We start from the raw sequence: 14,821 nt of genomic DNA on the forward strand, positions 1-14,821 counted from the left end.
GGCAGAGTCGCTGCGGAGTCCCGGTGGCCGGGCTCTCCCGGCTGCGGCCTCCCCGCCAGGGAGGTCGGAGGGGTAGGAGGACGGGGAGAGGGATTCCGTTGGAAGTCGGGGGAGAGCGTCTTCCACAACTTCTTTCCGCGCCCTCGGGTCCGGTCGCGAGCAGGGAGGCTCTGGCTTGATGGGTCTCATTCCCCAAGTGTCCCGGCCCTCGGTCCTCGGAGCTGGTGTCGGGCAGGACCCCGAGTCTCCTGAACCACAGCGCCATCTCGTGGCCGCTGACGGGTCTCTCGTGGGCTCCTTAGGGCTCAGCACCTGGCACCCTCCGCATCAGCGCCCGCCCGTGGGCTCCAGTTGGCTTTGTTCTGAGGCAGGGGGCCCAGCGGGGAAGTGGGCCTGAGGGCGGAGGCCAGGACCAGATTGGCCTGGATCTGAGCGTTGGCTTCTCAGCGCGTAGCGTAATGGAAGGAATGATCGTTAGAGCCGGGCAAGCCCGAGCCTCTTGTCTCTGAGCCTTTCTAGACCTCGGTGTTCTCACCTGTGAAAGGGCATAATGACGCCGGGTGGATAATACGTTGCAAAGCCTCTAGAACACAGTCTTCGAGCCGTGGGAGCTCAGCTCATCACTGATGCTGTCATCATCCTCAGGCACCACAATAGATGCCAGTGCCGCCAAAACTCATGCTGACAGATGGCTGGTGCTCGGTGTGCCTTGCAAACTAGTAGTGATGTCTTCTTAGTGCCAGCTCAATAGTGGGACAGCCCTAGCACTAAATACTTGCCTATTTTTATAAAAGACAACAGTCCAGTTGGTCTTGCTAATCATGTAAAAATAGCTGCCTATTGTGTGCATCAGCCCAGGGGGATGTTGCATCTTCCCCAGTTACTCCGCCTCCCACATATGCTGCAGTAAACCCTCTTGGAGCAGAACCACCCCACTTCTGAGAGGCATTACAGTAGTGAGGGGAAAGGGTAGCAGTGCATAGCCAGACAGAGCTGGGGCTCACTTGCCAGGTGAGGACCTGGGGCAAGTCACTAACTCCTCCAAACCCCACGTTTCTCATCTGTACATCAGAGATGTTAATCCCCACTTCCTTGGGCTTTTATGCAACTAAACGAGACATTCGTTTAGCACAGGGGTGGGCAAACTTTTTGACTCGAGGGCCACAATGGGTTCTTAAACTGGACCGGAGGGCTGGAACAAAAGCATGGATGGAGTGTTTGTGTGAACTAATATAAATTCAAAGTAAACATCATTACATAAAAGGGTATGGTCTTTTTTTTTTTTTAGTTTTATTCATTTCAAGCGGGCCGTAGTTTGCCCACGGCTGGTTTAGCATGAGACATTCATACTAAAACACGTAGCCGAGTGGATTTAGTTTGTATCAGCATCATCAGAGAAGTTATTAAAAGTAGTAGTCCCTGGGTCCTGCCCGCAGTTTCTAAATCAGTATATATGAGGCTCAAGAATTTGCATTTCTAATTTGCATTTCAGGAGATGTTTGCTACAGTCTGCCCAGGGACCCAACTTAGAGAAGGACTAATTGAGCACATACTAGATCTTCAATGCTCATTTTCATTCCCCAACCAAGGACAAATCAAAAGGGAGACTGAGGCGATATGGGGGAATAGTAACCCAAATCCAATCAGATAAAAGCTGCAAACTCAGAACAGTCCTGTTTAACAAATGGTAATTGAGTGTCTCTCTCCATTGGTCTCCTATGCTTTGTTAACAGTGCTTCTCTCACATGCACCATCTCATTTGATGCTTCTGAACTGTATGATGACCTTGAGGAAGGGCCTCTCAGAGAGGTCAAGTGACTTGCTCAAGGGCACAGAGCTCTGGAAGGCAGACTTGTTGGAATCAGCTGTCTGTCAGAATGGAGCATGCTCATGGAGGTTGGGCGGGCCCATGTAAACCTGCCTCCCCCCCTACCCTCCCTGCCCTCCGATGGCTTCCATCTTGACTGAATTCTCTGCTCGAGCACACTCTCCTAACCCACGCACCCTGCTTTGGGGTCAAGTGCCAATTGGTGTCCCCTTGCCAGCTTCATTGACTCCACCTCTCACCTCACCCGTGGGACACTCTGTCCTTCCAAATGCAGCTTCTATTTTGCCCCTGGCTGTTTGCCATGGGCCCCAAGGCCTCCAGTAAAGGGAGGAGGCCCTCGGGGTATGGGGTAGAACCAGGAGGCCCATCCTTGGCAATTAGACCCTCCCCAAACCCGGTAGGTCTCCGGAGGAGTATCCCTTCCCCATCCTGGGCATCTGAGAGTCACAGAGAGCCAGCCTTAGCGAGGCCTCAGTAGTGAGCCTCCTTGACGCCTGGGAGGAACTGCCACCCTCCCCCACCCAGCCTGGGGGTAGAGAGAGGAGGAACAATAACTGTGTGGACTCCAGACACCAGGGTTTCCTCCTCTAGGTCTCAAGTTCATTTTAGTTTTTATGGTTGGTAGAAGGAGCATGGCCTTTAGAGCAAAAGATCCAATATGAATCAACCCCACGTCTCTGCGACAAAAATAGCTGTGCCGTCTTAAAGAAGTCTCTCAACTTCTTTGCCTGTGTGTGTTTGTTTTCTCATCTGCAAAAATGGGCTGAGTAGGACCCATCTCCCAGAACTGCTCTGCGGCCAGAATGACTTCTATGTGTTCAAGATGCTGGCACCTAATGAGCAGTTAATAACCCCATTTTCCTTCCTTTGACATTTATCTGCCTATGGTGAGCCTGTTCCTGGGGGTGCATGGGCAGGGAGCCAAAGTCCCCACCTGCCAGGGGCTTCCACCCTTGCCCTTGCCCAAATAGGACAATGGCAGAAGGTCTGAGACTGGATCTGGCTGGGGGCATTGGGTACGGGAGGTGAGGCTACTGGTCCAAGGGATGGGCACCCAGTGTGTGAACTTGGTTAGAGCTAATGGCCATGCTAATGGTTTTCAGAGCTTTGCCTTGGAGGTGTAAAGAGCTGCCTTGACTCACTGCTGTGCTAGCCAGGGAGACTGGAGGCTCCTCCATCCAGCAGTCTCTGCTCTGGGCACCTTTGGTTTCATATTCATTCATTCATTCCACAAATACTTGGCAGGAACCCAGGATGTGCTGGGCCCTGGGAATACTGGCATGGGTGAGGAAGATAGACTGAAGGTGGATTACCTCCTACCTGTCCACACCTCTCCTTGCCAGATCCTGAGTGAGGCTGCAGGAAGGGGAGAAGGAACTTTCCTCCAGGTTCCCAATGCTCACCCCCTTCCTTGTGGGGTCACAGGGAAGGCCTGATGAAGGAGAAATGTCTGAGGTTAATTGATCTGGACTTGGCTCCTGCAGGAATGTGGGATGTGGAAGGAGGAGGCATCCAAGATAGTGCCTGGGGGACTGAGAGGAGGGGTGCCACCGGCAGACTTAGCCACGGAGCAGGCATGGAGGGGATAGGGATCAATATGGTTTCTTGAATTTCTTTTTTTAGGAGTGAAAAGGGAGTCAAGAAGCCCAGGATGGGGATATTGGAGGATAAAAGTGAGGATTGAGAAAGGACAAAACACCCTTGCAGAAACACCCAGAATATACAGGTGCCCCCCCCCCAAATGCATACATTTTTTTTCCTGATAGTTCAATTGATGTTTCTTTCTTTTCAGATTTAACCTATTGGAATTAATAATTATTCAAAGCATGTATACATTTTTTTGGAGACAATTTGACCAAATATCTAGGCACCCTGTGGCCCAGCTAAGTGGACACATAAAATTTATGAGAGTGGATCATGAAAACTTGCAAGGGTCATAAAAATTCATTCACCTTGAAGAGTAGTATGGGGCATTTTGTGTCCCAGGAATATTTACATTGTATCTCTGATGGTGGGATTTTAGCATGGATTTCCCAGGCAAAGGAAGTATGATTTGGGGATGAGGCTGGGGTAGGAGTGGTGGGGAGTCTTCTGAAGCCTCTGAAGAAATCACAGCACTGTCATCTCTGCCCACTTGTTGCTTTCCACGATGCATGTTCCCACTAGGTCTGGTTCACTGTTGTGGAGCTTTGCAGAGTACAAAAGTTCATTTCTAGCCTCTCCTCAGGATCTCTTTGGTCCAAGTGTAGGGCATGAAACCAAACAAAAACCACAAAAAGCCCTAATCGGTGAGAGGAAGAGGATCTCGCTGCCAGGCCAGTGGGGAAACAGGAGATCCCAGAGACCCGGCGAGCCTGGGAAGTGGAGCCCAGGGCAAAGGTCTGTGTGCACATGCGTGTGCGTGTGCGTGTATGCGCACGCGCGTGCATGCACCCTAACATAAAGCTGGGGTGATAACTTGCCTTTCCTCAGACTCTGGTGTTTCAGATATCTCTGGCCATAGCCCTGCCCAAGCTCAGCCCACTCTGCCCTTCTTTTGCCCACAACTCTCAGATGCCAGGATCCACACTCTGACCCTGGCTGTCCACCCATGCCCCTGCCCTGGGTGCTCCATCTTCATGATGTTGGGAACCTGTCATGAGCTAAGACTCGGGAGGCCCAGGTTCTCCTGGTGGCTCTGACTCTGCATCTGCCTCCGATTCTTCTATTACAAAGAGACTCAAATCTAGTTGATCTCCCAGGTCTCTTTTAGCTGCAACAATTAATTATTTTGGAAAACAGTGAAATTCCGTGAATCAGTCTACCAGAATGTTTCAGCCTCAAATAACAAAATGCTTGTAATAAAGAACTAAATGATAGAGGCCAATTTATCACAGGAAACTGCAGATCAGAGGGAGGTGATTATGGGATTGGTGTGACTCTTCCACCTTTTCTCTCGGCCTTCTTCCTGGCTGCCGCTATCTCCCCTCATGGTGGCAAAGTGGCTGCAGTTGCCCCAAGCTTTCCTTCTCATGGAGCAGCTTCTTAAGCAGGAAGAAATGGGATAGGGGTGCAATCAGTGAGGAAAATCTTTCCCAGAAGCTCCTAGTAGTTTTGAGTCTCTTTGGCCAGAACTGGTCACAGATCTAGCATTAAATTAATCCCTGGGCAAGGGGCAGGGACTGACCAATTATCCACCCACTCAAGCCAGGTGGATGTATGAACAAATGAAAACTTGGTGTTTTGTTAGCAAAAAAAGGGTGAAGCAGCTGTTGGGTGGGTCAGTAGTTTGTCAGAGCTTGTCTCTGGGGCATAGGTTCAGGGACTAGCTAATATATTTCTGTTGTATTGTGTGGCAATATGGCTTAATGAGAGAAGATGGTCTTTGGAGTTTGATGGACTTAGTTTCAGATCTTGCCTTCGCTATGCTCTTAGTCAGTCAGGGTAAGCTAAAATCTCAATGGCTTAACACAGTAAAGCTTTATTCCATCCAAGTTAAATAACAGTCCAGCACAGGTGGCAGAGGGCAGGGTAAAGGGTCTCTGCTCCACCTAGTCATTCAGGGACCAAGCTCCTACCATCTTAATCAGGTGGCTTCGTGGTGCCCTGGGTCCTCCAGATAGTGATGGGGAAGAAGATGAAGTGCCACCTGCAAGATTTTTATGGGCCAGTCCTGGAAGTGGCAAAAATCACTCCTGCCCCTATTCCATTGGCTAGAACTCAGTCACATGGCTGGCCTTTAACACAAGAAGGCTGGAAAATGTCATTTAACATGTACCTAAAAAGCAAAGGAGAGCTCTAGCTGGTTTTTCTCAGTGGTTAGAGCGTCAGCCCTCTGACTGAAGGGTCGCGTGTTCAATTCTGGTCAAGGACATGTACTTCAGTTGCAGGCTTTATCCCTGGCCCTAGGCAGGGCACTTGCAGGGGCAACCAATCAATGTGTCTCTCTCAGATTGATGTTTCTCTCTCTTTCTTTTCCCCTCTCTCCCTCCCTTCCACTCTTTCTAAAAAATCAATGGGAAAAAATAGAAAAGGAGAAATGGATACTGATGAGTAGTAGAAGGTTCTGCCACAACCATTCATCAACTGTGTGATCTTGGGCAAATGACTTTAACTCTCTTAGCCTTGGTTTCATCATTTGTCAATGGAAATTATACATATCTAGTGGGACTATTGTAAGACTTAAAAAGTATAATATATAAAACATAATTGATACACAGGGTGCCCTTCCCTTTTAAATGTACAAATGAGCACTTTTTTCCCCTCTGGGTAACCCCAAATACTGGCAAGTTGAAAGTTGGCCCTTAGCATGTTTTCTATCTAGTTAGGGGAACAAGGATCGATACATAATGCTCTCTATCACCTGGGGGTGGAAGGTTCTGTTTGGGTGATCGTCTCTCAGGGAAGTGATGAGGTGGTCCCTCAGTCTTGGGGAGGTTTGTCTTAAGGTCTTTTCATGGCATGTGTTAAGGGTTTGCTGGAGTATTACCATAACAGCCAGGAATAGCTATTCTCTGGTTGATGGAAAGAACCAGAGAAAATGACTTCCGTGGTAGCACCCAGCATTTATGTTAATACGGGTAAAAATGTTCTGATGATACTTAGTGGACTCTTGGAAATATTTTGAAAAAGTAGTTTCTTCTCTTGAAATCTTTAAGAAAAGGTCAGTTGCTACCTCTTGGGGTTTTCCTCACATCTCAGTTTAGGGTCAGAAGACTAGGCTGCTGTTTCTGGGCCAACTTTCTCTCTCCTGTCCTTTCTTGAAGTGGTCCTTTCCTCCCTCCTCCTGGAAATGAGGTGCCCAAGGCTTTGTGCCTGGGTTGACTTACCTGCCAACTAGCCTCTGAGGTCTTTTTTTTTTTAAATATATTTTATTGATTTTTCACAGAGAGGAAGGGAGAGAGATAGAGAGTCAGAAACATCGATGAGAGAGAAACATCGATCAGCTGCCTCCTGCACATCTCCTACTGGGGATGTGCCTGCAACCCAGGTACATGCCCTTGACCGGAATCAAACCTGGGACCTTTCAGTCCGCAGGCCGACGCTCTATCCACTGAGCCAAACCGGTTTCGGCCTCTGAGGTCTTCTTTATGTGAACATCCAAACCGCCTAGCACCCCTGGCCAGGTTCCAGAACATCTTGTTCACTTGACCAGGTATACACAATGAGGGACAAGCAGAACAGTCAAAATAGGAGATGCAAAAGGAAAGGAGCATAGCGGAGTGTTGCCATGGGAAGTGGGATATAAGTAAAATGCCATTTCCAAAAATGCGGGACATCCTGGGTGCTCTGCTCTCCAGCATGTACACTGTGGAGTGGTTTTGGCAGAGCTCTGAGCTGAACTAGAGCTCGGAGCCAACAGAAGAGAAGGGGGAGGGACAGCTTGGTGGCCAGATGCTTTCTCTTCCTCTGACTTTTGCTGTGTCACTTAGAAATGACATGGAACTCGGACTATGCTTCTTCCTCTGAATGACTTCCAGCCACATCCCTCTCCAACCCCCAACTGGAGGCCACTCTATTTTTAAATTCCTCTTGGGAAGTAGATTTCAAAATTCCCCAAGTCTTCCCATCAGGAGAATCTCTGATTTCCAGTTAATCCAGGGTCACATAGTTTTCTTTATTCATTTGCATTCAGTTTGCATAAATGAGCATGCCATAGGAGTCCTGGACTCAGAGTCTAAGCAACTCAGAGAATTAATGCAAATGGGCTCCAGCTTTTGTGCCCCTGGGAAGTGATAGAGGAAGGCCTCAGCCTGAGAGAGACAGAGAGAGACAGAGAGAGAGAGAGAGAGAGAGAGAGAGAGAGAGAGAGAGAGAGAATATCCCTGACTTGTAGACAGGTGGTCCCCTCATTCCCTTGGCCTGCAAAACACACCCTGGGCCCACTGAGAACTCTGTCAAGGGATCCTCTGTTTTCTGGGAGCTGAAGCTTATACATTATCCTTAATGTGTTGGAGCCTAAGAGAGAGGATTGGCATCATGAGGCATGTGTGGGGGTTAGATTCAGTGTGACAGAAACTGGGTGAGGAGGGATCCTCAGATCTGAGAAGAGAGGTGGAAGGAAGGGGGACAGAGAGTCTCACTGGAGATGACACAGCCCATGTGGAGGGGAGCTCTGAGGAAGGAAAAGGGGAGAGGGGGCAAAGGTAAGAAGGAACAAGAGTGGGTGGGTAAGTAGAGGCAAGTTGATGGGCAAGCATTGCATGGCTAGTTAGAATGGAGAGTGGACTTTTGTTATCTGGGAAGTTAGTGATCAAAGCTAGAGAGTGTGAGGCTGTGACCAGGCATTTCCTCAGGGACCATTACCTTTTCTCCCTGCCAGGCTGATGTTAGACTGGGGTGTCTTGCTGGGGCCTGGAAAGTCATCCCTTGGGTCTGTCAAGGGACTAAGATGTACAGATGATAGATTTTAAAGTGGTTTCAGGTGAGACACGACAGGAGGATGGAATTTTGGGTTGTTTTTCTAGAAGGAACACACTGCTGTGCCCACACATACAGCTCAATCCCCCAGTGGCCAGGCACTGCTGAGCCTGAGTAAAAGGTGCTGCCCATTTCAGTGGAGTGGAGGGAAATGGAGTGGTTCCCACAGCCAGAGGAGAGGGTGGTACTCGATTCCGTGCCCAGCGTTCTAACCATGGAGTTTATTGACAGCTGACTGTAGGTTGGACACTCACCAGGTGTAGTCTCAGATACCTTCTAAGGCCAGGCACTCCATGGTGTCAACCCAAGGTGGGGGTCAGGGCTGTGGGATCCAGTGGGATTTAATCCTGGTTCCACCACTTGGGCCTTGGGTAAGTTATTTGAACTGGTTTGTGCCTTGGTTTCTTCACCTATAAAATGGGAATAATAATGCCTACTTAAAAGAGTTGTGGGGAAAGTACTGAACCCAATAATCCCTTTAGTGTTCCTAGAACAGTGGCTGCCAGAGAGGAAGCACTCAATAGATACCACTGTTATTACACGCAGCAGTCCCAAATAACATAACAAGAAGATTGAAGAACTTGGAGAGAAACATGGGGTTGGCTCCTAATTTCCTGGCACTGTGCCTGGTGTGGCAGCTGCTCCGACCATTTCTACTGAAGTGGATGCAGCCGCAGCAGCAGGCTGTGTGGATGAGGGCCAGGCACGGGCGCTGGCCAACCACAGGCTGGGAAATGACTCTGGTAGCTGATGGTGTGGGGTTTTTTCCTCCAGGGGGGAAATGGAGGGAAGGAAATGGCTCCTTTATTTGTTTGGCAAGAAGGAGCACACAGGCTGGAGAGAGGGACCTCAACAGGAAGAAAGGCATGGGACCCTCATGACTTGTTTTTACCACTCCCAATAGAGGACCGCTGAAGAGGAGGTGCTAGTCTGGCTACTGTGGGCAAGGAGGGACTAAACCTCATTAGTGGTGTCTCTCCACATCCTGGGCCACCCATCAGTGAGAGCTGGCAGAGGGCTGCTGGGAGGCAGGGGAGGGGATACATGGAAGGAAGGAATACCCTGGCGGCGTGGTGCCTAGATGCAGGGGAATGCCTGTATGTCTTCATAACAAACTTTTATGCAACTTCTAATATGTGCCAACCTCTGGGCAAGACCTAGGGACCCAGAAACAATAAGACGTGGCTACTCCCCTAACGGAGGTTACAGGCTATACCAATTAAAATAATTATTTCAATTCCTTCTTGTTGATAGAGTCCTCCACAGATGCTGTTTCTACAGCCTTGGGGACTCACACTGTTGACCGAAGGTGATTTCCCTGACAGCGCACGGACTTGCAGAGCTGAATACCTTGTGACAGAAAGTGCTGAGCTGGTGGGTTACAAAAACTCAGAGGCTTCTTAACAGGCTATTCTCCATCTCGTTACTATTCAGATCCCTGAGTAATGTGCCAACCCCTGTGCTTTCTCCAGCCCTTGCTTTTCTCTCAAGATCCAGTCCCTATGCGATGGGATGTCTGGTGGGATCCCCACTCTGGGCCTTTGCCTCCTCCTGTTTGGAGTTATCACAGGAAACAGACGTTAACATAACAGAATTGCTGTCTCGTGGGCCTGTCTGCACAGTTGTCTTGTTGCCCTGTGTCACCACAGATTTATCCTCAGCCTGACTTCGGTCATCATCGGCCTAAACTAAATTCACCATCTCCGGATGCCCCCCAATTTTTAAAAACGGCTGCTAGTTGATGCTTGACTTCAGAGAATTCTTGGACTTCAGGATCAGAAAGAAAGGACCTACTTATGTCTGGGGTGCAGTGAGATGGTTGGAGAGGGGTCATTCCTCCATCTACAAGCATCCCCCCTCCTCATTCCACCTCTGAAGGCCAGGACTGGGACAGGTCTCTCTGGGCAGGAAACCTGCCCGTATTGGTTTTGCTCCTTGACCAAGAGGCTAAAAGGACATTGTAATATTGAGGCAATGAATGTGAAACAGAAACAAGTGGCTTTAGTTTCAGGAAGTCAGAAATGGAAAGCAGGTGTTGACATTCTTTGAGACCCACTGTGAGCTATATTTTGTGCTGTGCTAGCCAGAATTGTTACTTACTTGAAGTAGGACCTTGGGAAAATCCCTCTCCTCTGTAGGTTTCAACTTCCTCATATGTGAAGTGCTTCTGGGATTAGTCAAGACCCTTCTCGGCCTAACATGCTGTTGTTCTAGGTGCCCCTAGTAATCTATTGCCCCGGGGTCAAAGAGCTTGCCAATATGTGGGGAGCAGTGGGGAGGAAGGGGCTAAGACAGCCGTGGGCAAACCGGCCCGTTTGAAATGAATAAAACTAAAAAAAAAAAGACCGTACCCTTTTATGTAATGATGTTTACTTTGAATTTATATTAGTTCACACAAACACTCCATCCATGCTTTTGTTCCGGCCCTCCGGTCCAGTTTAAGAACCCATTGTGGCCCTCGAGTCAAAAAGTTTGCCCACCCCTGGGCTAAGATCTGCCCAGTGGAGTCCCTGTGAGTTTAGTTAACTGAAAGTGGGGCAAAAGAGAAGGAATTAAGAAAATAAAGTGAGCCCTGACTGGTTTGGCTCAGTGGATAGAGCGTTCGCCTGTGAACTGAAGGGTCCCGGGTTGGATTCCAGTCAGGGGCACATCCCCAGTAGGGGGCGTGCAGGAGGCAACGAATCAGTGATTCTCTTTCATCATTGATGTTTCTATCTCTCTTCCCCTCTCCCTTCTTCTTTGAAATCAATAAAAATATATTTGAAAAAATAAATAAAGTGAAAAGAGGAAAGAGGGAAGAGTGTAAGAGAGGGAGATCAGGAAAGGGAAAGTATGAAAGATAGAGGTGGCTACCACAAACACTTCAGGGTTTCTCAGGTACATACTGGCCAGGTTTACTTTGTTAGGCTGGGAGTGGGGGGTGGCAAATTGTATTTTCCAAAGAGGGCCACAATAATATTGCCACCCTCCACCCCCATGTTCTTTTACATTGTGATCTTGCCATTTTCCTATGAAAAGGTGGAATTTAGGTCCCCTCCCTTTAAATCTGGGCTGGCCGTGTGACTTGCCTGTAACCAATAGAATGTGGGAGAAGTTATGCGGGATGACTTCTGAGGCTCAGTCAGAAGCAGCTTCCACTTGGGTATCTTGAGACACTTGCTTTGAGGGAAGCCAATCTGATCACCTGAGACCAGGCAAAATAAAAAAAAAAATTTTTTTAAAGCTGTTGTTTTAAGCCACAAAGTTTTGGGTAGTTTGTCGTAAAGCAAAAGGTACCAGAACAGGATGATATGAAAGATTTGAAAATATAAGTCCCCTTGCAATGAAAACCCTTTAAAAGTATAAATAAGACTTTTAAGATTTTGGAATGTTTGAGATTTCAAAACTAATTTGGATGCCAACTTTTAATTTGCCCTATTAAGGACATTAAAGCAAAACTACTATTTTCAATAATTACATTTTTTTAAAAAAAGTATATTTTGTCATGAAAAAAGAAAGAAAAGGCAGTATATTCCATCAGAATGGCTAAAATGAAAGAGATGAGCAACATCAATCTTGGCAAAGGTGTGGAACAACCAGAATTCTCAGATGTTCCTGCTGGGAGGGTAAAATGGCACAGCCAACTTTGGAAAATAGCTTGGCGGTATCATCTAAAGCGGAACATATGCAGATATTTAATTTTGTTCCTAAGTATATGCTCAACAAAAGTCTACGCATATTTTTACTGAAAGATCTGTGTATAAATGTTCATAACAGCACTCTTCCTACTAGTCCCAAACTGGAAATAACCAAATGCCCATCAACAGCTGAATGAATAAATAAATTGTAATATATTCACACAGAGGAATACTGTATCATGTATTGAATTATTGCCAGATCAAATTATTGTAATTGTAATGAATTATTGCCAGAAAAGCCATAGACAAATCTTATAAATATGATGTCAAGAAAAAGAAACCAGTCAAAGAGTACATATACTATGTGATTTGATTATATAAAGTTGAAAAAGCAAACAAAATGAATCCATGGTGTTAGCAGTTAGGATAGTGGTTCCCCTTGGGTGTAGTGACTGAAAGAGAAAGTGAGGGGACTTCTAAGAATGTGGTGATGTTCTGATTCTTCACCAGGTGCTTGTTATTTTGTGAAATGGCATCAACTTTCTCACTTTTCTGTATACATGTTATACTTCAAAACAAAACGATAAACAGAAGGCAGGACATGATCTCAAAGCAAAGGATAGTTTTTTCAAAGAATAGGTTTTTATTTGTTAATCCTCACCCAAGGCTGTTTTTGTAATTGATTTTTAGAAAGCGTGGAAGCGAGGGAGAAGGTGGGAAAGAGAGAGAGAGAGAGAGAGAGAGAAGAGAAACTTCGATGTGAGAGAGACACAATGATTGGTTGCCTCCTGCACATGCCTTGACCAGCCAGGGAACAATTCTGCAACCCAAGTACGTGCTCTTGACTGGGTATTGAACCCGAAACGCTCTACCACTGAGCAACACTGGCCAGGGCAAGGATAGGTTTTTAAAAAGCTTTTTGAAAAATTCACTATATTTTCTCTTATTTTTCTAATTTCTCCTTGGACCAGCATAAATTACATAATGGCAGGGTCATGGGGGCTACGAGAATGTCAATTCGAAAGATACACCAAGGAGCAAAAGAATTGGGGCACTCAGAGCAAGTGTCCCTAGATAACCAGGTGGAAGCTGCTTCTGACTGAGTTATGCCAGGAGTGCTCAGCCTGCATTGCTCTGCTCAGACCTCTCCTCCTCTCTGAACACTGCCCAAGGCCACCATCACATTTTTATTTGTATTATCAGGGTGTGTGTGTGTGTGTGTGTGTGTGTGTGTGTGTGTGTATCTTTGTGGTCCCTGATTTTCTATCTTGCCCATAGTAGTACTCAACAATTGTTTCTCAAATGACCTCCAGGCTGCAGAAGGACCCTACCCCTGTTCTTGGTGATCACTCATTGTCCCCTTGAGTCTGAATTCCCCACCTCTCAGGGGACCTGTCTTGCAGGCCCTACCACACTCTGCCACTCCACTGCCAGGGGCCTCGAGCCATGCAGCCCGGTGAGACACATCCTCCTTACCCAGATCCCCTCCTGTTCCCTAGGTCATACCTCTGGGATTAGCATTAGCTAATTGTGGTGTGACAAAGGGAGAGGTTGGCTGCCACTCAGCCTCAGTCCAGGCTCCCCTCCTCCAAGCACCAACCTGCAGTACCCAGGCTTGGCCACAAGGGACTCTACTTGGCGACTCTTTACCTGGTGGAGGAGACCTGGGTGGGAACACATCCTGCCCAGATGAACAAGGAACCGCTCAGTGGGGTGGGTCTCTCCTCCCCGGATCTCCAAGAGCAGGAGCCCCACAGCCCCATTGGCTGGCTTCTCCTGATATTTTACCCCTTAGCCATCTAGAAGATATTGTTCTATATCTTAATATATTCCTCTTTGCTTTCCCATGAGCCTCTCTTCTCGGCACCCCCTTGACTGATCAACATTCACAACGGGGAGACACCTCCACTTCTGTTGTTTCCACCTCCTTAAATGAATGCTTAGCCTAAGCCATGAGCGCCCTGTCTTTCAGGATGTGGGATGGGAAATGGTCCTCTTCCAGCTCTTCAACATATCTTGATTCTGCCCCCTTCTGTCACCCCAATGCCACCCAGGTTCAGGGCTCCCTTTCTCTGACCAGGATTAATGCAGTAGTTTCCTAGAGGATCCCCCATCTCTAGACAGCCCATGCCCATGAACTCTCCACCCTGGAGCTAGAGCAATCAGACTCTCATTAGGTGCTGGCCTTCAGTGGTTCCCCAAATCCCAGACATCCACACAGCACTCCAGGCCCCCTGATCCAGCTGCCTGATTCTCCAGCCTCATGACTGCTTCTCCCCTTGCCTTCCAACCAGCAATACTGAAATACTTGCAATTGCTTAACACACCGTGATGTTTCAAGCCTTTGTACTTTGCACATGTTCTTTTCCATGACCCGAGGCTCTCCTAACCCCTCCCCTGCACCTCCTCCACTGTTGTTCCCCTTGCTCTCCATACTTCCTCCACCTGGTGGAGCCCTATTTATCCTTAAAACTGCCAATTCCTCAGTGAAGCCTTCCCTCACCCACAACTCCTTTCTTTGTCCCAGAACCCCTCCTCTGAATGGATCCTGTTCCCCAAACATGAGTCTCTCCCGTATCAGTCACTGGGGGTTGTAACAGTTACTCACCCCTGTCCTGTTCCCTCCACCATCTCTGTACCTCTGTGTGGAACCCAGGCCAGCATATAGCAGGTGCCCCGTGAGAGCAGTTGCCCTGGGCTTGTTCTCTGTCTGCACCATCACCTCCAGCCTTGAGCAAGTCCTTTAAATGCTAACTCCCGTTTGTTGATCTGCCAAGTGGAGAGACGTGAGAATCACAAGGGCCACGTGTATTAAAAAAAATATACATGGCTAAATGCCCTGCACATGTTCTTTTGCACTTTTTTGTTCCAGATTAATGTTTACTTGCACTTGTCTGGGTGGAGAAAATCAGATGAAAGGAATGTGATGTGATCTTTTTGTGATTTCCCCACCTTGAGTCCAGGGAAAAGCTGGTCA

At 47.8% G+C, this 14,821-nt stretch overlaps 1 long non-coding RNA gene across 1 annotated transcript; it reads right to left on the bottom strand.

The window, feature by feature from the left end:
• Window positions 1-4,074: 4,074 nt before the first annotated feature.
• LOC102239685 lies at window positions 4,075-14,613 on the bottom strand. Its single transcript, XR_001361925.1, has 3 exons — window positions 14,453-14,613; window positions 8,482-8,637; window positions 4,075-4,851 (listed from the first exon to the last, which is right to left on the bottom strand). It is a non-coding gene; the product is annotated as an uncharacterized LOC102239685 (long non-coding RNA).
• Between the last annotated feature and the right edge of the window lie 208 nt (window positions 14,614-14,821).

This window comes from Myotis brandtii, unplaced genomic scaffold, assembly GCF_000412655.1.
Source record: "Myotis brandtii unplaced genomic scaffold, ASM41265v1 scaffold197, whole genome shotgun sequence".
NCBI lineage: Eukaryota > Metazoa > Chordata > Mammalia > Chiroptera > Vespertilionidae > Myotis > Myotis brandtii.